This window comes from Macrotis lagotis, chromosome 3 (genome assembly GCF_037893015.1).
Source record: "Macrotis lagotis isolate mMagLag1 chromosome 3, bilby.v1.9.chrom.fasta, whole genome shotgun sequence".
Taxonomy (NCBI): domain Eukaryota; kingdom Metazoa; phylum Chordata; class Mammalia; order Peramelemorphia; family Peramelidae; genus Macrotis; species Macrotis lagotis.
The window spans coordinates 90,588,898-90,616,444 of NC_133660.1; the positions used below are offsets into that span (position 1 = coordinate 90,588,898).

The 27,547-nt window shown below is 35.3% G+C and overlaps 1 pseudogene; it reads left to right on the forward strand.

Moving 5' to 3' along the window:
- Positions 1–18,258, forward strand: part of LOC141519158 (putative E3 ubiquitin-protein ligase TRIML1) — a 29,503-nt pseudogene extending 11,245 nt beyond the window's left edge.
- The last annotated feature ends 9,289 nt before the right edge of the window (positions 18,259–27,547 follow it).

Here is a 27,547-nt window from a genome sequence, read left to right on the forward strand (position 1 = left end):
AGGAAACCATAACACACACACACACACACACACTTAACAGACTCACCTCTAGAATTTAAAATTTACTACTCATCTTAACCTGAAATCAACTTTTAATTGTACTATTCTCCTATTTGTAAGTCATCAGTAGACTTCAATGAAAATAAAAAGACAGAAAAATTCCCCAAAGAATTCTTTAATAATTAAGATTGAGACCAACATCCCATGCTTTATTTTTCTCAGTATTAGGGAAATAGTTATTTCTAGTTCTGGATACCACAGTTGATTAACCATCTTCTGGTATTTACAGAAGATAAAACTCTGGATCCTGAAACAACCAATCCTCATTTCTGATTTAAAGAATATTAAGGTGTTAATGTTCCACAGGAAAAAACTGACAATCAAAATAGATTTGGCTAAACTATTAATGTGTTAGTTGGTGCTTCAAATGAGGGAAACATTTACAAGAGCTAAGACAGAATGGAAAAGGAGCCTATAAAAATATTTAGTAAGTCAAAAGGAGTTCTCCAAGTTACCTTGGGATACAAATATACAAAATAGACTTCAAATCTAGTAATGATTTCTTCCTCTGGAACTGAACCATGACTATCATGTAAGCCAGCCTCTATACATAGTGGGTATTTTTCTAGATTATGAAAGAATAAATATTGTAATTTATAATGTCACCATCAGATTCCTCATCTACAATTCTTTAAAAATTTCCTTTTAAGGTCCCCTTCATCCTTGCTTCTCTACCTTACTGTTTTTTAAAAAATACTCTTCTATTATTCATTACGTGTTCCAAAAGTAACCAGTAGATGGTTGTCTGATGACTACTATGGGATACATTATATTTTAAACAAATGAAGCAACATCTAAAATGGATTTCTATTCATGAGATTACACATGAGGTGATATAAGCAAATTAGAGGAGCATGAAAAAAATTTACTTGATTTTATGGTTAAGGAAAGAAAGAGTTCATAACCAAATAAGAAATGAGGAGAATCACCTAGGTAAAGTAGGCTTTGATTTCATGGATTAAAAAAAGATTGTGCCAAAACAAAATCAGTGTAGCAAAAAATAGACGGAAAGCAGGAAACTGGAGAAAATTTTATAGCATTTCTCAAATAGAGGTCTCATTTCTCAAATATACAGAACTAAGTAAAAAGGCAAGAACCAATACCCAATTTTAAAATGGTCAGACATATGCAAGCAGTTTTCACTGAAAGATGTAAAAGATATCACTAGTCAAATGAAAAAAATTATCTAAATCTCTGAGAATGGGAGAAATGTCAAATAAAATAAAATGTCAAAAACAAATAATTCTGAGGTACAAACCCATCTCCATCAGAATGGCTATTATAACATATGAGAGGTGTGAGGTGGTACCTCAGAAGTTTTAATTTGCATTTCTCTAATAAGTAATGATTTAAAGCAATTTTTCATGATTGGATTGCTTTGATCTCATCTGTAAATTGCTTTTGCATATCCTTTGACTATTTGTCGATTGAGGAATGGCTTTTTTAAAATTTTGACTCTGTTCTCTGTATGTTTTAGAAATGAGTCTTTTGTCAGAAATATTATTTGTAAAGATTGTTTCCCAGTTTACTGCATTTCTTTTGATCTTGGGTGGTTTTGTCTGTGCAAAAGCCTTTTAATGTAATCAAAATCATCTAGTTTGTTTTTGGATGGAATGATGGAAAGTAAAATGTCAATGCTGAAGAGGATTGTGAAAAATAGGTATATTAATGCTTTATTAGTAAAACTAGTTAATAGGATGAAGAGGTGGATCAATTCAACCATTTTGGAGAACAGTTTGAAAATGTGACCAAAGGGCCACATAACTGTACATATTCTTGGACCCAGCACTACTAGGTCTGTATCCCAAAGAGATAAAAGGAAAAGAACTCATACATTAAAAAAAATTATAACACCTTTTTGTGTGATGACAAAGAATTGAAAATTGAAGGGATATTCATCAATTTGGGAACAGACTGAGCAAGTTGTGTTAGGTGATTGTAATGGAAAAATATATAGTGAGAAATAACAGTGGATGTCTATAAGAAAAACTTAATTAGATGAGCTGATCTAATGTGAAGTGAACAGAATAAGGAGACTATCATAAGAAATAAGAGCAATATTGTGTTGAATATATATATATATATATATATATGACTAAACAATTCAGATCAATAAAAATGATCCATGATAATTTCAAAGGATTCATGAAGGAAAATGACCACCTCCAGAAATAGAAATGATGAACTTTGCAATATGAATTATATTTTTAAATTTTTTTCTTAACATTGTTGATTGAGAATATATGTTTTGCATGACATCAGATGTATTATAAGGATCATATTTCTTGCTTTACAAATAGAAGAGGGGATGAGAGAAGTTGGAACTGAAAATAATTCCTCCCTACTCTCATTTATTCTACTCTCTCCTTTCATCCTGGCCCTGTCCAAAAGTGTGTTGAATCTGAGTACCCTCTCCCCCCAATCTTCCCTCTCTTCTATCACCTTTTCTTCCTTCCCTTCCCCCATTCCCCTTTATCCCCATCCCTTTCTTCTTATTTTTCTCTAGTGTAAGATAGATTTCCTCATCCTATTTAGTGTGTATGTTATTTCCTCTCTGGGTCATTTCTGATGAGAATGAAGACTCGCTCATTCCCCCTTGCTTTCCCCCTTTCCACTCCATTGAAAAAGCTTTTTCTTGACTCTTATGTGAAATTTCTTAGCTTCTTCTTCATCTCCTTTTCCTTCCTCCCAGTATCTTCCTTTGTCATTCATTGACTCCATATTTTTACTATATTATATCATTATATTCCACTCCATATGTCCTGTCTATATATACTCCTTCTAACAACTCTTATAAATGAAAAAGTTCATATGAGTTATCAATATCTTCTTCCCATGCAGGAATACAAAGAGTTCAATATCATTAAGTTCATAATAGTTAGTCCTTCTCTTCCACTCCCTCTATGGTTCACCAGAGTCCTGTACTTGGAGATCAAACTTTCTGTTCAGCTCTGGATTGTTTCAATAAGAAAGTTTTGAAAGTCCCCTATTTCATTAAAAGTCCATCTTTTCCCCTGAAAGAAGATGTTCAGTTTTACTGAGTAGTTGATTCCTGGTTGTAAACCAAGATCTTTTGCCTTCTGGAATATCATATTCCAATCCCTATGAGCCCTTAATGTGGATGCTGCCAGATCCTTTGTAATCCTGTCTATAGAGTGTCGGTAGTTGAACTATTTGTTGCTGGCAGCTTTTAAAATTTTCTCTTTGATTTGGAAGTTTTGGAATTTGGATACACACACACATTAAAATAAATCAGTCAATAAAAAAGACAAATTAATGATTGGATATTTGTTGATACAGCACTGAGAATTCAATGAAAATAAGAACAGCGGCTACTGTTCTGAATCAAGTTCCAGATCATCTTACCCTGGGCCAAGCTAGAACAGATTTGCCAGTAAAAAAATAAATAGTATATAGAATGCATCTAAAGTATCTTTCTAACCCTTTTCCTTATCACTCTCCAGAGTGTCAACTTCATGTTTCAACAGCCTCTGTAACTGAATAACTTTCCTGAACTTTCATTCAGAGAAAAGTTGAAGTAGAATCACTATATGTCTTGGGAGAAGAATTAAACTAATATTGCAAAAGGATGCCCTTCTGAAACATTTTAGTAATCTGCAACTATGTGTCAGGAAAATGTCGAGTACTGAGTGAAAGATAAAGCAAAATGAGGACCAAGGAATTTCCAGAAGGAAATAACAGAATTATAAAGAATACTATATTAAATGATACAGCTTCAATCAAGGTGACAATGAAATTAATAACAAGAGTAGAGGATTAAAAAGACATTTTAAAAAATTGATTTTCTTGCTATTTTATACTTTTCCTCAGCCCCTATAGACTTTCTCCCTCTTTAGAAATGAGTTTAAAAACAGTATTGATAACTTCACTATGTGTCCAATTAATAATTGGGTCTGTTATATTCAGTGCCCTCTGGTTTGAATTAAGGGGCAAGATATTTCTGACTAGAAAGATCACGGTGTAAACACCAATGCATAATTGTATGGAAAACTGATACAAAGGTGAGAACTCAACCCTATACCAGAGATTGGAAGCTTTATCAAAACACAAGAGTTTTCATCTTTCCTGGACAGAGTAAAGGAAAACTGAACAAAGGAAAATATATAAAAATTAGCCTTAAAAACTTTTGATGATAGAGCAAAAGGAAAGGAACTAGCAATATCTATCCTAAGAAGAATATCTCAGAAAGAAGGAATTGGAAGCAAGCCTTACTTGGAATTAGGGTACAAAACAACTCTGGCCTGAAGGACCTAGCTGTGAACACTATCACTATTCAAAAAGACAGAGGTGAAGACTCGGGTCTATAGCAGACTTTCAAATACTATCAAAATATAAGAGTTCTCACCTTTTGTGGATAGAGTAAAGGGGAGGGCCTAACCAAAGGAAATAATATAAGAAGACTGATAATTCAGTATTCAAACTTTTGCTTCCAGAGCTCAAGGGAAAGAGTAAGCATTATCTAACCAGAGAGGAATATTAGAGAAGGACAAAATTAGAGGTAAGTTTCTTGGAAAGATAATATTTTTCTCCACACGTTTTTTTAAATGCCATCCCTGTCCAGTTAAGAACTGCTGTTAGGGAGGGGACAAAAATGAAAGATTTATTGTCTTTTGCTTTTTCTTTCTTGTCATTTTACCCTTCTTTTCTTCTTTCATTACATGAATAATGTGAAAATATCTTTAAAATGATTGTGCATGAATTACCTAGATCAGATTGCATGCTGTTTTGGGAAAGAGGGAAGGGAAAATAGGGAGTAAAATTTGGAACTCGGAATCCTACACAAAAGAATATTGAAAATTATCTTGGCCCTTCCCTATGAGGGACTTGGGGCAGAGTACAGAAGTACAGAAGAGGGGGTCTCCCTACTCAATTTCACACAGACACCCCCAGGAGTCATATATAGAAAGAGAGTAAAACTTTGGCAATTTTATTCAAACATGTATAAAAACAAACCAAAAATATTACAGCTCCTTCAGAAACTCACCTGAGATTCTCCATCCCATTTCTATCCCCCTCCCCAAAAGAGATGGAGGTCGAGGAATTCAGACCCTCCCACTGTACCAACTAGAGGTGTCCCTCACTATCACTGGTTTGGGCATGGCCCAGGAAAATTACTTTTAAGGGAATCTTGTGAATTTGCTTTAGGGTAGTGGGGTCCTTGGGTTATATGAAGATATAATCTTTTTCACATGCACAGACTGAATGGAGGGGACTTTTCCCTTCAGGTCAACCTTCTCTATTGCTCCAACTTCAGGTATGTGTGAGATCTTTGGTCAGACTTATGGTAAACTTAAAATCACTTCCAAGGAAAAAAAAAAAAGAAAGAAAATTATCTTGTCCTGTAATTGGAAAAATTACTATTTAAAATGCTAAAAATAAAGAAACAATGAAGAGAGCCTTATGTGAGATCAATAACTAAATAAACAAAAACAAATAACACAATCCCTTAAAATAGACATAAATTAATGAATGGACATTTATTGATACAGACTGAGAACTCAGTGATAAGACAAGGCAGACTGCTTTTCTGAGTTACAATTCCAGAGCATCTCAGGACTGGGTCCAGTGCAGAACAGAGATACTGATAAAATGGAGTGCTTAGAAGACAACCTGCCTCTAGGTTGACATTTCAAACTCTTTCTGATCTTACTCATCACTCTCCAGAGTGTGTCAACTCTATGACTCAACAGTCTCTATAACTACTACTTTGCTGAATTTCTTGAAAGAAAAACAGAACCAGGACTACTAATAGACTTTGGGAAAAGAATCCAACTATTTTTTTTTATTTTTGAGAACTTTTCCTTTATAAAATATTTTTTCCCTATTCAAAAAAAATTTAGTAAGTTGCAGCTATGTGTCAGGAAAATGTTAAGCCCTAAGTAAGAGAAGTCATAATCGGGACCAAAATAGGCAAAAGGAAATTCCACAAATATAAGACCTGGAAAGAAATAATAGTATTAAAAAGATTATTATATTAAATAAGACAGTTTTAATCAAGGTGAAAATGAAATTAATGCTAAGAAGAATAGAAGATTGAGAAAAGACATTTTTAAAAATTATATTCTTGATGCTATTTTATACTTTCTCTTCCTTCCCTCTAGTACTTTCCTCTCTTAAGAAATGGTTTTTAGACAATATTGAAAGTTTCACAATGTCTCCAAAAAACAAATAATAATAATAATAATAATAATTGTATCTGTTGAATGACTATTGGTTTGATGACTTGAGGGTTAAGATATCTCTGGCCTTATCCCCAATTGACAAATGATCAAAGGATGTGCAAAGGCAATTTACAGATGAGGAGATCAAAGTAATCCATAGCCATATGAAAAAAGTTCTAAATCATTACTTAGAGAAATGCAAACTAAAGCTTTGCTGAGGTACCACCTCACACCTTTCAGATTGGCCAGTATGACCAGAATGGATAATGGTCATTGTTAGAAGGGTTGTGGGAAATCTGGGACACTATTACATTGTTGGTGGAGCTGTGAACTCATCCAACCTTTCTGGAGAGCAATCTGGAATCATGCACAAAGGGCAACAAAAATGTGCATACCCTTTGATCCAACAATATTACTATTGGGTCTCTACCCTGAAGAGATGATGAAAAAGGGTCAAAACATCATTTGTACAAAAAAAATTCATGGCAGCCCTATTTGTGGTGGCAAAGAATTGGAAATCAAGTAAATGTCCTTCACTTGGGGAATGGCTTAGCAAAGTGTGGTATAATATATACAGCATGGAACACTATTGTTCTATTAGAAACCAGGAGGCATGGGAATTCAGGGAAGCCTGGAGGCATTAGCATGAACTGATGCAGAGTGAGATGAGCAGAACCAGAAAAACACTGCACACCTTAACGGCAACATGGGGGCAGTGATCAACCTTGATGGACTCACTCATTCCATCAGTGCAACAATCAGGGACAATTTGGGGCTGTCTGCAATGAAGAATACCATCTGTATCCAGAGAAACAACTATGGAGTTTGAACAAAGACCAAGGACTATTACCTTTAATTTAGAAAAAGAAACTGATATCTTACTGTCTGATCTTGCTATCTCTTATACTTTGTTTCTTTCTTAAGGATATGGTTTCTCTCTCATCACATTCAATTTGGATCAATGTATACCATATGGAAACAATGTAAAGACTGGCAAATTGCTTTCTGTGGGGTGGGGGGGAAGGGAAGTAAGATTAGGGGAAAAATTGTAAAACTCAAAATAAATCTTTATAATTCAAAAAAATAAGATCCAGATGATATCTCTGACATGAAGAGCCAAGGTGTGAACCATTGAATAATAGGAACCAAAGCTGATTCAAACTTGAGAACTCAGTCCTCTACCAGAAATTGAAAGCAAAGAATTATCAAAATGCTGGAGTTCTCATCTTTGAGCTGAGAAAAAGAGAGACTAAACAAAGAAATAAAATTCAATTTGAAAACTGTTGATTATAGAGTTCAAGAACTAGTATTATCTATAGCAGAAGGAAGGAATCAGATATCACCTTTGCTTAGAATTGAGGACCAAGTATTTTGTCTGAAGGTCTAGATATGAGCACCATCTTGATAAGTAACTCAAGAAGAAGATAAAGGAGTATGGGCATAATGAGCTGGGATTTTTCTTGCCTTGTCATATTACATAATTAGAAATTATGATTTCTTAGTATCCCTGATCAATCCACTCAAAATGTGATGAAATCCCTCTATATAATCTATACAAAAGTTCTGAGTAGCCTTGTATAGTACATGAATTCCCTGGTCAAATTTTTTCCTTTTTTTCTTAGTTATTTTTTATTTTTCCAGTTACATGTTCTAAAAGTTCAGATGCATATTTATGTTACATAATTTTCTTCCACCCTCCATGATAAGTTATCCCCACTCCCCTCAGTAGTAAGCAGTTTAGGGAATGTTGTATATGTACATTTATGTTTAACATGTTTATATATTAGTCATTTTCTATTTGAGGAATTAGGACTAAGGGGAAAGAAAAGCATGGGATAGGAAGGAAAAATGTAAGATAAACTTTTAAAAGTGAATATAGTGTTCCTTCAGATTCTGTAGCTTTTCTGTTTTGTTTTCTTCATCTGGATGTAGATGGTATTGTCCATAAGAGGTCTCCCAGAGTTGTCCTAGTTCTCTGAACTGCTGAGGAGCTGCCTCTATCAAGACTGATTACTCACAATGTTGTTAATGTGTACAATGTTCTCTTGGTTCTGCTCCTTTTGCTCAGCATCTATTCCTGTAATTCTTTCCATGCTTCTCTAGAGTCTTCCTGGTTAAATGTTTCCATTGGATCCTTCTCAGGCCTAGGAACATGGATGTCAAAAGCTTAATCGAAAATATGAAGGCATATCTCACTTGCCCCATCTGTTTGGGTTATTTCACTAACCCAATGACTGTTAAATGTGGCCACAGCTTTTGCAGAGATTGTCTTCTCCAGTACAGGGAGAGAGTTGATGCAACATTAACCTGCCCAGAATGTAGAAGAATCATAAAATTCAACAACGTGATTCTCAACAAGACTCTCCAAAGCCTGGTTTCCACTGGTAAAATGCTGAGAACTCATTTACTGCAGAGTATGCTGAACATGTCCATCTGTGAGCAACATTGGGAAAGAGAGAAGCTCTTCTGTGAGGAAGACCAGAGAGTCCTCTGTGAGTTCTGTTCATTAGCCCCAGAGCACAAGGAACATCATGTACTTCCCATGGACAGGGCTGTTGACATATGCAAGGTAAGAGTGACTACTTGTGCAACAATCAGGGACAATTTTGGGGTATCTGCAATGGAGAATACCATCTGTATCCAGAGAAAGAACTGTGGAGTTCAAACAAAGACCAAAGACTATTATCTTTAATTTAGAGGAAAAAAGTTCTTATTATGTAATTTTGCTATCTCTTATATTTTATTTTTTTCTTTAAGGATATGATTTTTCTCTCTCAACACGTTCAATTTAGGGGGTTTTTTTTGTAAGGCAAAGGGGTTAAGTGGCTTGCCCAAGACCACACAGCTAGGTAATTATTTCAACACATTCAGTTTAGATCAGTGTAGACCATGGAAACAATGTAAAGACTAACAGTCTGTCTTCTGTGGGGGAGGGTAAACAAGATTAAGGGGGAAATTATAAAATTCAAAAATCTTAAAAAAAAATTTTAAAATAAGGTTTTAAAACTGACTGCTTACTAATGATCAATCCCAAGGGAGAACTACTGTCTTCTCATTCAGTTCTCTTTGTTAGTCACTTGGGATAACAGTCATGTTGGACACACAGGTCAATCTCTACAGCCTAAGGGCAAATCTAAAGAATTCCTATCTATCTATCTATCTATCTATCTATCTATCTATGGTTTCAAAACCAAATTCATGCCTTATTCATTCTCACTTGGATTTCCAAATTCTTCTATTTGATTTTCCTCATCTCTAACATTATGAAATTATAAAAAGTGCCAAGCTCTCAGAGAAGACCCAAGGGATAAAATACATCAGATCTTTGATAGACTTTAAATGTTGTATTGAGTTATTTATAATGTTGATCTTTGTTCTAAAAAAGTTGTTTTGAAAAAATTTTTATTGCAGAATAAGCTTAAGGAGATACATAATATCTTACGTGAAAAAGAAGAGGACTTTAAAACTGCATTAACTACAGTGACAAATAGAGAAGAATTTTGTAAGGTCAGTGTCTATATTCTTGTGAAGAAAAGGAATGAGGTACACTGTCACTTTGAGACCTTAGAAAGAACAGGTATTGATGAAAATGGCAGGAAAAAATCACGGTTTTGCAAAGGAGCAAATTCATGTTCATGATCTGTGATGAAATATATTATCACAATTGCAAATGAACAATTTGATTCCTATTACCAGTAGAATAACTTTGTTTTCATGTAAATTACTAAAATAAATATATGAAAAAATGTGTTTCAGACAGCATTTAAATATTTTGAGGGGGAAAATGAATTCTGGTCTTCTTTTAAGAACTTTTCCTTTATCCATTATTTTTCTCTATTTTTCTCTTCAGAAAAGGATCTTTAAGAAACAATTTACCTCATAAATCCTGAAATGGAAGATGTGGATCCAACAGTCAAAAATCTGTGCCTGGCATGAGGGTTCCTTAATCTTTTTAGATACCTAATACTATTTCATACAGAATGAAATTTCATAGAGAATGCAAATATCTGCCACTTACCCCTTCCATCATGGATCTTTCACTTTTTTTCCTTTATTTTAATTACTCTTGAGACAGGTGGATATACATAATCTTAAACAATCAACTAGATTTGAATATGAGAAAATATACCAGTTCTTCCAGAATGAAGAAAAGCAACGCCTGCAAATATTGGAAGAGGAATACCAAAACAGCCTGGCAAAACTTAAGAAAAACAAGGCCAAACTAACACAACAAATCCAAGATCTTCAACGAATGATGTTAGAAATAGAGGAGAACTTGGATAAGGAACCCTCAGAAATGCTCCAGGTGAGTTCATAAGACAGATATATACTATTGCATTAGAAATGAAGAGCAGAAGGTACATGCCCTGTCAACTTCAGAACACTGAGATAATCTTGGGACCTTTTGGCAAAGTGGGTCGGTCAGTTCATTATCCAATTGCATTTGTTTTTTGAGGAGCAGAGTTGGCTGGTAATCTTCCCTAGCTAGACAGTAAGTAACACAAAGATTTTTCAGGCCAGGCAACTTCAATACAAGATTATCCTATAAATTTCAATACCTGTCCCATATTGGATTGAATTTAAATCTATAATCACATAAACAAGTTTGAATCTCTTGATTTTCCCAGAGTTATCACATACTGAATTCTTTGGTGAAAAGGAAGATAGGTAAATGATCCTTTTTAGAAGGAATGGTTAATGATTCTATAAATCCCAGAACCAAGCTTATATATGACTGTGAATAAAGGCAAAAACTAAGAAAAGCAACCAATTGAGCATTTATAAAGTAGCTATGTGAACAGATACTACACTAGGCTTTACAAATAACATTAAAGAGTGAAACAATCTAGACTTATATATAGCTGACCGTTTACTTGAAAGATATCATGGGGTGGTTAGGTCACACAGTGCATAGACCACTGGCCCTGGAGTCAGGAGTACCTGAGTTCAAATCCGACCTCAGACACTTAATAATTACCTAGCTGTGTGGCCTTGGGCAAGCCACTTAACCCCATTTGCCTTGCCAAAAAAAAAAAAAAAAAGATATCATGGATTTAAGTTAAAAAAAAAAATGAAGAGCAAATAAAATGTCACAAAATGTTAGTTTGAAGGAGCAGTTGGGGGAAGAGGGAATTGGGGGGGGGGGGCTGAAAGGAGTATGCCAAGCCTAATTTTTCTCAGAATCAAGGAATTTCTAGCTCTGTGTAGCAGCTGAGAAGAGAATCCATTTCCAGCTCAGGAGACTTCCAATGAACTCTCCCCTCTCTCCAACCACCAAATTTGAGAATTATTAATTTAGAGGTTTGGTTTCTCATTCTGGTGCAGAATTTGAGAAAGTCTGTTTAGTATGTAGAATGAGTCAAGAAGAAAATAGTCCTGAGTAGGAGAGAGGATTTTGAAATCTATCTCAAAGGAACAAAATTTAAGAAATTAAAATGGTTTCAAGCTGAAGAAGTATTAGGGAGGAGCTAATATATTTACTGGAGTACTTGATGGTCTATATGTAGGGAATTAGACTTGTTCCTAGGCACCAAAAGAAAGATCTAGAATAAGTGGATTGTATAAAAAACATTCTTAATTGCATAAATACTCTTAAGTAGTTTGGTGCTTTTGACTTTCCAATGTGGCCAATATATTATGTGATCTGTGAGTCACTGTCATCCTTGAGTTAAGGTATAGAAATTTTATTATCCCTATCCTACTAAGGATTGTGAGATTCAGAGTAATTGAGAGACTACTCTGGGGTCACAGATATAGCACATATCTAAACTCATGTCTAAATGGCTCCAAGTCCTATTTCAAGTCATACTATCACTCTGCAGAGATGTACAAAATAATTTTGTCTGCCTTTTAGATGTGGTAATTTTCCTGCCATGGGAAGCCTCTCAAGCAGACAGATTGGCCATTTTTGTGAAGTTCTCTAGACACCATTCACACATCAATGATGTATTGGCCTAGGTGAGCACTAAGGGTTTTTATAATTCTAAGTTTCTATTTTTACTCCCAATAAATGATTACCTATTGTTTAATTTCCAATGAAGGAACTATGGGCTTTGGCATGAATAGTTAATGCTTCTTTACCAAAAGGACCCTGAAAAGGAGGTCAAGTTGGAGCTTCTGAGTTCTATTCAAATTTTATTTTTTGTATAAATGAGACTATACTTCCTCAGTCTTGAAGCTCATGTATTCTATTCACACCAACTATAAAATCATCAACTACCAGTCTCCTAGATCACCAAATTTTTTTCAATTTTCTTGTTTCCTGTTGTCTCTTTCAAGTTGGATTCTATCAGAAATCTTTTCAATGTAGGAGATAGAGAAAAGGACAGGGCAGAATGGCTTCTCTCGCACATTTCTCCATCTTCAGGATGGAGGCAGAGGCATGAGGACAATTGGAGAGCAACCAAAAACACTAGTTCTAAATTTGGAACAGACCTAAATTGTGTATATATTATAATGTTTCTAGAAAAGTTCTAAGAGAGTGACAAAACTGAGAAGGTGTGTCTGGGCTTTCTGAGAAAGAAAACATCTAGAAATAGATTAAAACACAAATATTAATTGTCTTTTTTTCCTCATATTTTACCCCTTAGGATAAAAAAAGATTGTTGGAAAGGTAAGTTTCCATTCTATGGTCAATTATGTCAAAAATAAATATATGTGGAGTCTGTTTGTTTCAAGGAGTTTATCAGGGTTTAGTTTGCTGGAATAAAATGAAGCATTTGATCCAGCTAGGTCTCTCGAGTTTTGAAGGAAAATGTAACCAAGTATGTCCTGTTTGTAGGAATGAGGAGTCCCTGCTTCTAGAACCAGAGATGACTACTCTTTGCTGGAGCACTTGCCCCATTACTGGCTTGAGAGAAGTGCTCATGAGCTACCACAGTAAGTCACCCATATCAATCTCAATTTATATATGAGAAATTCCCATGAGTTTTTATATTTTTTCTTTATTTTATATTATTACAATAATCTTGTTGATGGAAATAAGCATAACCCCTCCCCTCACCCTCTCCCCAAGATGAGAAACCTGAAGAATAGTGTGTGAGAGAGAGAGAGAGAGAGAGAGAGAGAAATGTACTTTTGTCTGTGTTCAGATTCCAACAACTCTGTCTCTGGGATGAGTTGCCTTTATCAGAAATCTACCAAAGAAGTTGCTTCAAAAATTTTCCCACAGTTGCTGTTACTAGCTGTATTTCCCTCCACTCCATTCCTTCCCACTCTCATTTATTCTATTCTCTCTCTCTCTCTCCATTCACCCTGTCCCTGTTCAAAGGTGTGTTGTATCTGAGTACTCTCTCCCCTGATCTTTCCTCTCTTCTATCACCTATACTCCCATTCTCTCCCCCACCCCATTCTTCCTTATCCCATCCCTTTCTTCTCATTTTTCTCTAGGGTAAGATAGATTTCTATACCCTATTATGTATGTTATTTCCTCTCTGAGCTATTTCTGATGATATTGAAGGCTCACTCATTCCCCCTTGCCCCCCCATTCCACTCCATTGAAAAAGCTTTTTTTGGGGGGGGGGGTTAGGTTTTTTGCAAGGAAAATGGGGAAGTGGCTTGCCCAAGGCCACACGGCTAGGTAATTATTAAGTGTCTGAGACCAGATTTGAACCCAGGTACTCCTGACTCCAGGGTTGGTGCTTTATCCACTACACCACCTAGCCACCCAGAAAAAGCTTTTACTTGACTCTTATGTAAAATATCTTAGCCCCTTCTTCCTCTCAGTACTTTCCTTTATCACACACTGACTCCCATCTTTTTTACTATATTATACCATTATATTCAGCTCCTTCCTATGTTCCTTCTAATGGCTCTTATAAATAAGCAAGTTCATATGAATTATCAATATCCTCTTCCCATGCAAGAATAGAAACAGGTCAACATCATTAAGTTCTCATAAATAATCCTTCTTGTCCACCCCCTTTATGGTTCACCTGAGTCCTCTTCTTGGAGATCAAAGTTTCTGTTCAGCTCTGGTTGTTTCAATAGGAAAGTTTGAAAGTCTCATGTTTCATTGAAAGTCCATCTTTTCCCCTGAAAGAAGATGCTCAGTTTTGCTGGGTAGTTGATTCTCAGTTATAACCCAAGATCTTTTGCCTTCCAGAATATCATATTCCAATCCCTATGAGCTGTTAACATAGATGCTGCCAGATTCTTTGTGATCCTTTCTATAGAGCTATGACAGTTGGAAGTACTTGTTTCTGACAGCTTTTAGTATTTTCTCTTTGCATTGGAAGTTTTGGAGTTTGGCTATAATATTCATGGAAGTTTTTCTATTGGGATCTCTTTCAGGGGTGACCGGTAAATTCCCCCAATTTTTATTTTACCCTCTGCTTCTAGGATCTCAGGGCAATTTTGCTGTATTATTTCTTGAAAAATGAAGTCTACGTTCTTTTCCTGGTTGTGACTTTGATGTAGCTCCCAAATTTTTAAATGATCTCTTCTGTATCTGTTTTCAAGGTCAGTTGTTTGTCCAATGAGATATTTCACATTTTCTTCTAATTTGCGGGGGGGGGGGGGGGGGCGTCTGGAATAGTTTTATTTCTTCCTGATTTCTTACAAAGTCCTCAGTTTCCTTTAGTTCCATTCTACATTTTGAAGGAGTTATTTTCTTCAGAGAGCTTTTTTATCTCCTTTTCCAGCTGTCCAGTTCTGCTTTTTAAGGCATTCTTCTCCTCTTTTGCCTTTTGTGTTGCTTTTTCCATTAGGCCTAAAGTGGTTTTTAACATTATTTTCTTCAGTATTTTTTTTATATTTCTTTCACTAAGCTACTGATTTAGTCTTCATGATTTATCTGCATTGCTCTCATTTCTCCTTCCAATTTTTCTTCTACCTCCCTTAATTACTTTTTTTTAGATTTTTTTGCAAGGCAATGGGGTTAAGTGGCTTGCCCAAGGCCACACAGCTAGGTAATTATTAAGTGTCTGAGACTGGATTTGAACCCAGGTACTCTGACTCCAGGGCTGGTGCTTTATCCACTGCACCACCTAGCTGCCCCCTTAATTGCTTTTCAAAGTCTTTGTTGAGCTCATTCATAGCCTGAGTCCATTTTCCTATTTCTCTTGGAAGGCTTTGAATACAGAAGCTTCAATTTTGTCATCTTCTGAAACTTCCATGGGACCAAAGTACTTTTCTATGATCAGATTCTTTCTTTTCTTTTGTTTGCTCATTTCCTCAGCCTATGAATCATTTACCACACTTCCAAAGCTTTGGGGAAGGGGGTGTTTGGGACCCCCCCCCACTGAAACCTTAATTCCTCCAAGGTTTTTATGAGAGGCTCTGACTGTTCTCTTGCCTGTGCTTTGATATGTGGATAACCATAGGCACTCCCCTCTGCCCTGGAACTGTGAGAAGGATCCTTGCTCAGCTATGGTAGTATAGGGCCCAAATTGCAACCTGGATCTGAGCGGGGGCAAACAGCAGAGTCCTGCCGCAGAACAAGCAAAGAAACCTCTATAGTCTCCCTAAACCCCCTTACTGTCTGTGGGCTATGTTCTGGAGGTACAGGCTGGTTTCCCCAATACCCCTTGCAAGTTCTCACCACAGGGCTGTTCTGAGGGTGGTGCTCACTCTGCACACACCTCTTCAAGCTGTTCCAGGTAATCCCTGGGCTGTGCAATGCTGAGGCTTTTTCTACACCTGCCCCCCCCCCACCCCCACCACCCAGTGAAACAGACCTTTCCTGTGGAACTTCTAAGTTGTCTTGGACTGGGAAATTGCATCACTCAGTCTTTCTGTGGGTTCTGCTACTCTAAATTTTGGATAGGTTTGACAGTTTGGGAGTTTTTTTGAGGAATGACTTTCCAAGAATTCCTGCCTTCATGCCATCATCTTGACTCCACCCTACTCTTAAGGTATATTTTTGTTCTTATTTTGCTTCTTTCATCATTTTAAAGAATGGGGGCAGCAAGGTGATAGTGGATAGAGCACTGGCATTAAGAGTCAGGACAGACCTTTGAATTCAGCCTCAGACACTTGACACTAAGTAGCTGTGTGACCTTGGGCAAGACACTTGTCCCTGATTACTTCACATCTGGGTCCATCTCCAATCATTAAGATTCATTTCTGGTCATTGGATCCAGATAGTTATAGAGAAGAAAGTGAGCCTAGTGACTTAGCACAGCCTCCTCACTCAAATTCAGTTCACTTCCTTGATGTCTTCAAGAATGAAGGACAAACATCAACACATCATCATTTAAAATGAGTTGGAAGTGTTTGGAAGGAAGTCTATAGTGCATTCTTTATAATTTAATTCAGTTAGAATTCTTTAATATTCAATACCTCTTTCATTTTATTAGTTTTCTTGGGTAATTTGGCAGTATTTTTGGTAGCTTCAATTTTATCATCTTCTGAATCAAAACAAAACAAAAAATATTAAAAAGAATCTTTCGGTACTTGAGCTTTCTTTCAGATTTTATTTCAAGTTCTGAGACTGTATAGAAGTACTAGGAATTAGCCAAAATTTCTCAGTCTTGAGTTATTTTTTTAATAAAGACTAAGGGAAAGAAGAAATTTGTAGGGTGAAATGATTGAAAATGAATATTCCCGAGGAAAGGCAGGATTTATTTTGAGAATCATAAGAAACAGGTTATCTGATAAAGAAAATAGTATGAGACAAAATTTCAGGCAAGGAAGATGATTTCATCTTCCCCTAAAATGAAAGGAATGAAAGAGATAACATGGGAGGGAAGGGAAATGTTTCAATAACTTTAACAAGGTCCTGCCTTCTTTCCTTGTCAGCATTCTCAAATCACTTCCCCTAACTCTACTTCAGAGGTTTTCAAGTAGTTTTGTAGTTCAAATATGTATGCTTTTCTGATTCTTCTCCAATTTCTTTTTCTAATCTCCTCCTTTCTCTTTCTCATCATTACTCTCCCTCTTTCTTTCCTTCCTTTTTCATTTTTCCATATCTACCTCCCATTTTGAGTTTGTTCTTCCCTTTCTTCCTCCTTTCATCTAAACGTATAACTCTTTTTATGTTTAGTGTGCTGCAATTTCATCATCTTGACTGTAATTATTTATGGGTCTCAAGTTCCTTCTGATAGGTTATAAGCTCCACAGAACAATGAAGCTATGGAAGAATTGAAAAGAATGAATCTCTCCTTTGGTTAGTCTTTTTAAAAAGTCCATAGAAAAATGCTGTTTCCACCAAAGACTGAATGTTTACACTCCCCACCTGTGTTAGAATATACTGAAAATTATTATGCCAATAAAATGTCCTTCAGATACATTCTATCTAAATTCTAAGACCTGTACTATTCTTACATATTCAACAAATTTCTTCAAACTTAAGATACTTGAATCCTACCTTCTTTGACATACAAGGAAACTGTGCCACCAAAAAATTAAGGTGATTTCCAAGTATAAGTGTCAGAGGCAGGATAACTCCTTCAGGTATTCTTATATTATTCCCAAATGTATTGTGTCTAGAATGTCATACTGTGAGATTGCAAACCAAGGCTAATTATCAATTTCCCCTTTTTGTCTAGGGGATATAACTCTGGATCCTGAAACAGCCAGCCCTTATCTCATCCTGTCTAAAGATTTGAAGTATGTCAGGTATAGAAGTGTCCCAGGGAAACTGCCTGACAATGATGAAACTTCCATTGTACTGGGGGCTAGGACCTTTACCTCAGGCAAACACTACTGGGAAGTGGAACTGGGAGATAATGAAGTGTGGGAAGTAGGCATCTGTAAAAAGTCAATCAGACAAAATGAGAAGTTCTCCATATTACCTGATAATATAATTTCCCTAGAAGGCTTTAAATCTGGAGATGACTTCATCATTTGGGAACCACATGATGCCTTTCGTGTAGATAAGCCTATAAAAAAAATAGGCATTTTTCTTGATTATGAAAAGGGGCATGTAGCATTTTACAATGTCATAGCAGAAAGTCTTATCCATAGCCCTCCAAATGTCATCTTTAGAGAACCTCTTTGCCCTTACTTCTCTATTTGCGTTCATAATGAAGAAGGACCTCCTGCATCACTCACTATCTGCCCCAAGAATAAATAATAAAGGATTATTAATGTTTCAATGATGCTAATTACTATGGGAACCTCCCAATGACAAGTGATTGTAACTGACTCTGAAAATTACTTTCTATTCATTTAATTCAAGATGAAATGGTCAATAAAGTTATATTTTCTTATTAAAAACAAATAATGGTATCTATCTTGGTTATACTTGGTATCAATATTAATGTGCCTCATTTTGTATTAAACCCAAGTGTGACTCACCTCATGGATACTTCACTGAATGCTACTGCAATACTCTATAAAACCAATCCATAAAGGGAAACTATTTTCTGATATCACATGGAATTGGGTATCACACATAAGAACTATATTTCTGAAATAGAATAACATAGATATTGTGTGTATGCATATATAATCTAGAGAGGGATAGATTAATGAAAAGTCTGAATCGACATTTCTAGGTAATTAATAATCAATATCAATTAGACTACTAAAAAAAATCAATAAATTGAGGTCATTACCTCTCATACCCAACTACCCTAGAGACTGGAAAAACCCTGATTGGTAAAAGATTCAAGAATGAATATTGAGAGGCTCCCTTTTTTTAAAATAAGGACCTGGGAGTATCCTAGATCACTCTGCCTCCAGAAAATGATACAAAAGAATAAATTCTCCACCCAGTTCTATTTTAACTTTAACTGTGATGGGGTTATAGCTAGACTTCTACCTAGATAAGATAGTCTGAAGGGCAAAAATATATTGTAGCTTTCTGAACAACAGGGAGTCTAAGGGCTACTTTGAGTCTCAGCAGGCTACTAAGATAAATTGAGGTGATTTATTCATGCAAGATTATTGGGTGCCACCCAAGAAATTGGATTTCATTTTTTAATCGCTGCCTAGGCATCACAGTAATATTTAATAAATAGGCATGGCCCAAAATTTTTTGCAGTTTAATGGTTCATGAAGAAAGTGGAGGCATTACTGTGAGAGGCTAAACTCCTTATGATACTTCCTAAGATATTTTCAGGTAGACCTACTAGATAGTAAATTAATCATCATGTGTATAGTGAACTCCTTGAGTGAAGAACATCATTAGGTATTTTTATTCTGGTTGGGAACCGTTTATTCTAATTGGAAAATTCTGTTATTAATTCCTTAATAGAATCTCATCCTAATGGGGAAATGAACAATGATAAATATAAAAAAATTGGGTTCAGAGTTTTCTGATTTATTAGGTTTGTATTTGAGTTTCTTGGATATATTAACAAGAAAATTAGGTGGAATTGTGAAGAGATTCAGCCTTTCTGGAGACCAACATGGAGCTATGCCCAAAGAGCAATAAAACTTCAAATCCTTTGACCCAGCAATTCTAATTCTAAGACTATATCCAGAAGAATTTGTAAAAAAATTGTTCCAAAATATTCATAGCAGCACTTGTGTAGTGGAAAAGAAATGGAAATTGAAGGGATGTCCATCATTTGGGGAATGGCTAAAAAAGTTATGGTATTGGGGCGGCTAGGTGGCATAGTGGATAAATCTGGTCTCAGACACTTAAAAATTACCTAGCTGTGTGGCCTTGGGCAAGCCACTTAACACCATTTGCCTTGGAAAAAAACTAAAAAAAAGTTATGGTATATGAATATTATATAATACTAATGTTCTATAAGAAAACTTAAATGGTTGGACTCTAGAGAAGCATGGAGAATGACTTAATGGAATCTGATGCTACGTGAAGGAAGTAGAGCCAAGAGAACAATGTACACATCAATAACACTGTGACATGAACAATCTTGATGGGAAGCAACTCCTTGACAGTCCCGAGAGCTAGGACAATTGTATTAGACTGGTAATGGTCTATTATCCCCAACCAGAGGAAGAAAAACAAAACAATAGAAAACACACAGACAAAAAAAAAAACCCTACTGAATCTGATGAACACTTTATAAAAATTATATCTTATGTATCTCTTTCCCTTAATCCTAATTCCTCATGTCAAAAATTGCTAATTTGTAAATATGTCTAATAAATGTGTATGTAAAATGCTAACCTGACTTCCCTACTGAGGGGAAGGGGAGGTGGGAGGGAAGGGTGGAGGGAAATTTCGTAACTTGGAAATAAGCAGGTACAAATGGATGAAAATTAGAAAAAAATTAGTTAACATAAGGTTCCCACTTTGATGCTATTATTAACAGAACTATAAAGTTTGAATTAACATCCACTATTTTATCTGATTATTTGTAAAGCAAACAAAAAATTGTATTAAAATTTCTTTAAAAAAATTTTACTTCAAAAAAGAATTTATCTGCAAATGATCTGAACTGATAAAAGTGCCTAATCAAGTATGCCTAAGAAGAGAAGATCTCTAAAGGATAAGAAAATTAGAGCTGTTTAAAATGAAGTACCTGATCCTAAGATATGATGGACAGATGAAAAGGACAATTTAATTTTTTTGTTATTTGCTTTTTCCCAATATACCTTTATAGATCAGTCTTTTCTTTTTCTCTTCACCTTGTTTCTCATCATAAATCCCATAGGTTAGAACCTGTGTTGTAGTATCATAGCAGTGATTCTTTCAGGAGACTGTGTCTCTCAATAGGATCAAATAAGAGAGTGATGAAAATGATTATTTTCTTATTACATTAAATATTGAACTCAAAGATCCTCTCTTTTGCTTTCTCATTCAAAGCCAGGTCTCTCAAGGACATTTCTAATTCCCCCCCCCCAAAATTCACCATTTTAACTAAATGAAATCCTAACTATTGTTCAACTTAAGTACGATTAGATGGAGAGTAGAATCTTTTCTATAGAATGTTGGAAAATGATCAGGGAATACTAATATGATCAAGGTCAAATTTTCTACCTCTCCTCCATTGGAAAAAAAAACAGAACTCATAAATTCATTTTATACTTGTTAATCAGAATTTTTTTCCAAAGGTATTTAAACATTTAATAACCTTTGGTTAGCAAAAAGAGATCTCTAACCTGAATGTATTGATTATTTGAAAATATAATCAATAAACTGATAACTAATTACCAAGTAACTCTGCCTTCTAGATTTTTCAGCATATGTATATACACTCAATAATTACATTTATTTACTCTTAGTCTTCATTCTCCAGAATATTTTCTTTTTATTTTAAGAAATATTTTGTCTTATTTTTCTAAATTAGATGTAAAAAAATTAAACCATTCATTTCTTATAATTTTTGAATTCTGAATTCCCTCCCCCTTGAGTTGCTTATTCTTCCCCAAAACCTTTGAAAAAGCAAGCACTTTGATTATACATATGCAAAATATATTTCCATTTTAGTCATATTGCAAAAGCAAACACAATACAAAGAATAAAAGAAAAAAGAAAGCAAAATAAATTTGTATAAATCTTCATTTAGTCTCCAATGGTTCTTCCTATGGTGGTAGGTAACATTTTTTCCATCATAAATGATGAAATGACAAAAGGGGAAATTGACAAATGTTGGAGGGGATGTGGAAAAATTGGGAGACTAATTCACTGTTGGTGGAACTGTGAATTGATGAAACCATTCCTGAGAATAACCTGGAATTATGCCCAAAGAGTTATTAAATTGCCTATGGCTTTGATTCATCAAAACCACTACCAGTTCTATTTACAAAGATGAGTAGGGGAAAAGGAAAAGAACCTATATGCTCTAAAATGTTTATAGCAACTCTCTTTGTGCTGGCAAAAAAATTTGGACATTGTAGAAATGGAATGGATACAGAAATTGCAGGGATGTCCATTAATTGAGGAATGACTGAACAAGTTATTGTATAAGCTTGAGATGGGGGGCGGCTATGTGGTGCAGTGGATAGAGCACTGGCCTTGGAGTCAGGAGTACCTGAGTTCAAATCCAGCCTCAGACACATAATAATTACCTAGCTGTGTGGCCTTGGGCAAGCTGATTAACCCCATTGCCTTGCAAAAGCTTTAAAAAAAAAAGGAAAAAAAAAGATTGAGATGGAATACTACTGTGCTATAAGAAATGATGAGCTCATTGATTGCAGAAAAACAAGAATAGTGAAGTAATGAGGACAGAGATGAGTATAACTAAGGAAAATTGTATTCAGTAATAGCAACTGATAAATAGAAGTACGTCTAGAATGATATATATGTGTATATATATATATATATATATATAATACGCATACAAATGCATATATTTATGTCTAATGGTAGCCATCTCTGGGTCAAGAATGGGAGGAACAGGAAAAAAAAAGAAAAAAGAAATTTACCTGATAAAACTTTGTATTTCAAAAGGAGAGAAAATTGTAAGATTTACAGTTGCATGAACAATCTTATTTTATTCTTCAATATTATGGAAATTCTTGTTTTTATTTCATGAATTAAAAATAAAATGAATTAAAATTAAACAAAGTTCCAAGTGAATGAAGTCAGCTCTCCCTGACAGTCTTTCTTTCTATTCCTCTTTAACTCTCTTTACTGGTCTCTGTCTCCCAAGCAATTTTGCCCAGCCTTTTGTTATTCATCCTGTCCTAAGGTGCTTGTTGATTCTCCAGGTGAAGAAAAGTTTTAACCTGTTTACTTTGTAATAATTTGTAATAAATCCTGAGCAGTTTTAAATTCCAGGGAGCATGTGAATTCCTCCTTTTTTAGGACCCTTGATCTCTAGCTTTAATTGGTGACCCTTAATTCTCATCAGGTACAATATCATTCAAAAAAAATAAGGGATTTAAATTATATTTGTGATAAAGTCAACATTTATCTATGCTATTGAAATAGGAACAAATTCAGAAGAAAAAACAGTAAAAATCTTTTCTATTAATAGTAATTCAGATGCTTTTATCTAGTAACAAAATGTTTTACAAATAGCCAATTCTTATTGAAAAATAAGGATGAGATAAGTCAACCAGTTAACAAAGTACATTCCCCCCATTTTATGTTAGATAACAAATATTACTAAGTTATTCTAGTATACACAAACATCAATACTTTCAAATGAAGACAATTAGTTTAAATGTACCATAATTCTGAGACAAATCTCAGTAAGGCAAAGATTGTAGATTGTTATGTTGTGTAATGAACTGGGGACTCTGGCCAATCCTCAACCCAAAAAAAGTCAACAGTTCTTCTCACTTCTCCAGGTTAGAGGAGACAGAAGAGTTGCTAGGAGGAAGCAACATGCATAGACTTCTGATTTAAATTTCTTTGTGTTTATGCTAATTGAGACTGAGCAGAAGAGAATTTTTTGACAATATAATTGCTTAGTGGTACCCCATATTGTCTTTTATGATTTTTAAAAATATATTGTTCTTAGACCAATAAATAAATAAATAAATACTTGGCAAAATTCTCAGTTTTCCAATCATATATAACAAAACCCCAAAATACATTTCAAGACCAATCACTTCTTTCTCTTAATAGGTAAATTTGTTTTTTTTTTCCCACTAAGGGCTAAATTAAACAATTAGATTCAAAACCAACACAAATTAAAAAATTGTAATTCACATTTTAAACTAGGGTTAGAACTTAAACTTAGTTGCCCATGGATCTTATTTTTCCCCAAATACTGTCAAATAGAGTTTGAGTGAAAATTTAGCATTCTAAGTTATATATTTGAATTTACCTTAAAAATCAAATTACAGAAACTTTCAAAATCTATTCAGATTATTCACAAAAGCAGCACACTTCTCCCCCTTCCACTCCTGAAGTTCTCTCTGATCTTCTCATGACCTTCCTTCATATTTCCAACATCCCCTTCCCAGACCCTGATAATGACTGATTCATCAGTGGAGTTTCTCAATGATAAATGGGAAGCAGATAATGGGGTATGCCTTTGTATCCTCCACATCTCTCATTGAGTCCAGTGCTTTTCCTCCACAGACAGCAGAACTCATCGCCTTAATTTGAGCTTTCACTCTAGCAAAAGGGAAATGTATTAACATCTACACAGATTCCCAAAATGCTTTTCATATTTTACACTCTCATCCCTCTATCTGAGCAGAACAGGATTTCCTTACTATTAAAGATTCTCCTATTACTAATCGTGACCTAACCCTTAAACTCCTGTCTGCCACGTCCTCCTCTCCTTTGGTGGTGATCCACTATAAGGTCATCAGGGCATGTCCACCTCCATGGCAACTGGGAACGAGAAGGTTGACCAGGAGGCCTAACGCACTGCATGCCAACCCTATATACATGTCTTTCATTAGTTACTTGATCTTTCCTGAATCCAGATTATACACTGGATGAAAAAGAAGTCCACCTCCCTAAAGGGGCCTAATGGTAGGGCCTTGGCTGACTCAGATTGGCCACCTTCTCCTTCCCCAAAAGGAAGCAGGCATCTTTCTTTTTCACTTTCATAACTCCCACTATGTACGACATAAACTCCTACAATTCCTATCCCCACTGATTAGTCCTCCCTTGATGCCAGCTTCCCTGGGTGTGTGTTTGCAGTGATGTGAGAAATAACTGGGCCAGGCAGAGAGTCACAGACAATTTCATTCATTGGTCAGGGTTCCAGGATATTTATACTATAGCAGTATACAAGTTTTTACTCCACTAGATTCTTATAATACTTACTATTCTCATCAATAGACCATGTTATTCCATAATGTTAAGGTAGGTACAAGGCTCACAGGTGTTTGTCATGATTGAGCTAGTTGTTTATCAGGGTATGTGTCTAGCCCATACCTGTACAGGACATGGTCCTGGATCACAGTCCATCATGCAAAGCCTGGGCAGCATCACAGGTGAAAACTTGGAGCAGCTCAGAAATCCTTGCGGAGCCTGGATCAGCTATCACAGCTTTCCACATCTCCCCCTTTTTTATTTAATAACTTGAGAGCATGTATCTCAATTCCTAATACCTTAACATTACAGACTATCAATATTACAAGCCATGGTTCACAACGAGTAACACAACAGAAATTATTATCAAATGAATTAAATGCATTATCATGGCTTGCAGATTATGAAAAGGTGCTATCTGCTTTAAAGTGTCTAAAAGGATTTTTGCTACCGCCTTAAGATCAATTCCTGGAATCTTGGTATGTTCAATATCATCAATAATTTTATGCATAGTGGCCATATCCATTGTAATGTTAGAGGTATGGCAGGCTCCTAATAGAGAAGCCTTTATCTGACTACTTGTAATGTTTTGTGTATGATTATTATATTGGCTGGGAGTCACACAAAAATAAGTATATCTAAAAGACAAGCGATTTTAAGTGATTCCAATTCATCCCCTAGATACAATTCAGATGGTTCTATCAAATTAAAATTTAAATCAATATCTATGGATACTTTCTTGCAAACTATATCCTGAAGTTATATTTTGTGCAAGCTCTTCAACATACTGAGCAGTATGCACAGAGGTTTCTAAAGATACAGCTCATAAGGTCACTTTATAAAATTCTGAATTCTTTTTCCATTAACTTTTAGTTTTGTAATGTCCCAGTATTTTCCTGGTCCTTTGCTGGTCTAGCTCTACCATCTCAGTTTCTCCTTCTTCCTCTTCACTTCTGTTGAGTGGTACTCAGTGTCAATCTCTTCATTTTCCACTTTAAGGCTGGAACAGTCTTGGACATTCTTTTCTGATAACCACATCAGTTTCTCCTTTTCTTCTGGAAAGACACAAGCATAACACTAATGAGATATGGCAGATGTATGTCACAAGCATAACCTCCTCCCCAAGTTAGTAATGGATTGGGGCCACTCCATCTGTTAGTCAAGGGATCCTTCCACATAACCTGAGCCTGCCTTTTTGATTCTTTTTCTACTTTTTTTTTGGACCTGTTTCTCTGCTGGTGTATTCCCATCCTCATCCATTGTTAAAAAATCAATAGTATATAATACCAAATCTAATCTTCTATTTGATGCTGACTTTCCTGTATATTCCCCCCTTTTTTGTACATCCAAAAGACTTTTGATATCCCTGTTCTTGCATTCTATGATAGCTTGCCCCATGGAATTATAAGGAATTCCTGTGATATGTTGCATACCAAACTGCTGAGAAAACTTTGCAAAACTGGTACTAGTATAACCTGGTACATTATCTGTCTTTAATTGTTTGGTGCCAAGGACCCAACTGATGGGTCCTGAGCCTCATATATGGTCATACCCAGTTTATATCTCCCAGTAATTTTTGAAAATCATTTAAAGTTTTAAGCTGTTCTTCCTAATTTCTATGTTTTCTGGTTTTGATTCCATCCCCATAATACGTCCCAAATAACTATAAGGTGGTTGGATTTATACCTTATCAGGAGCTATTTCTAATCCTGATTGGTGAGGCAGATCCTGAGTTTATAATAAAATGTCTCTAAGAGTTTCTTTTAAAGGGTGCCAAATACAGATATGCAGTGTAGCATATGACCAATGACATGTTTGCTGGTTTCTCTGGTCTGCGAAGTTGCTATAGTATATGAGGAATAGTTATCTACAGAAACACGGACATAGTGAAGTTTCTTAGAAGAAAGGACATTATGTGACATCCATCTGCCATATCTCATTAGTGTAAGACCTCATGAATTCTTAGCTATGGGTATAAGATTGGGAATATGGGGAATGCATTGTGGGTAAGACTTGACTATCTGCTGAGCTTGTTCACGTGTAATGTGAAATTGTTTATGAAGCATCGAAGCAGACTGATGAAAAATGTCATGAGATTCTTTTGCTGTTTGTATTCCTAAAAGCAGAAATGTAGGGTAAACCTGAATTGTCAGTTGATCATCTATTGTATTTCCATAATGAAGTGAACCTGGTAAGAATGTATGGGAATAAATATGTGAAAAGTAGAAAGGATGCTTTCTTTCCCTTATTTGTTGTAACTGAGTGAATAATTGATATAATTCTGTATTATTTGAAACTTTAATGTGAGTGGTTTCTATGTGTTGTGTCATTTAAAAACAGTACTTGCTATCAGTGAAAATGTTGAGAGGTTGTGCTTGTTCTTGTAAAAGAGAAATAAGGGTAAACAACTCTTTTTTCTGTGTAGATTAATAATTCTTTTTGGTTTGGGAGGTATAAAATATGTAGTTATTCCTTTATAGGTGGCATTAGTGAAGGCATTTATTGCACTTTCAGTCAGTGTCAAGTCATTTTTGGAATAATCCATTGTTGAGTAGAAAAAAAATTGTAAAATAGGATATTTGTTACAGTTATCCATAGGACCTTGATATGTGGTCAGAATGATCTGCCAAAGGGATAATTTTGTATACACATCTGTAAGTTACCCAACAATAGTTTCAGCCTTTGCATAGATTTATAAATTAGTTGTGCCACCACTTGTGGATAAGTTACCAGTGTCTTAGAAAACTGATGAGGAAGATAATACTATTCTACTTTATGTTGC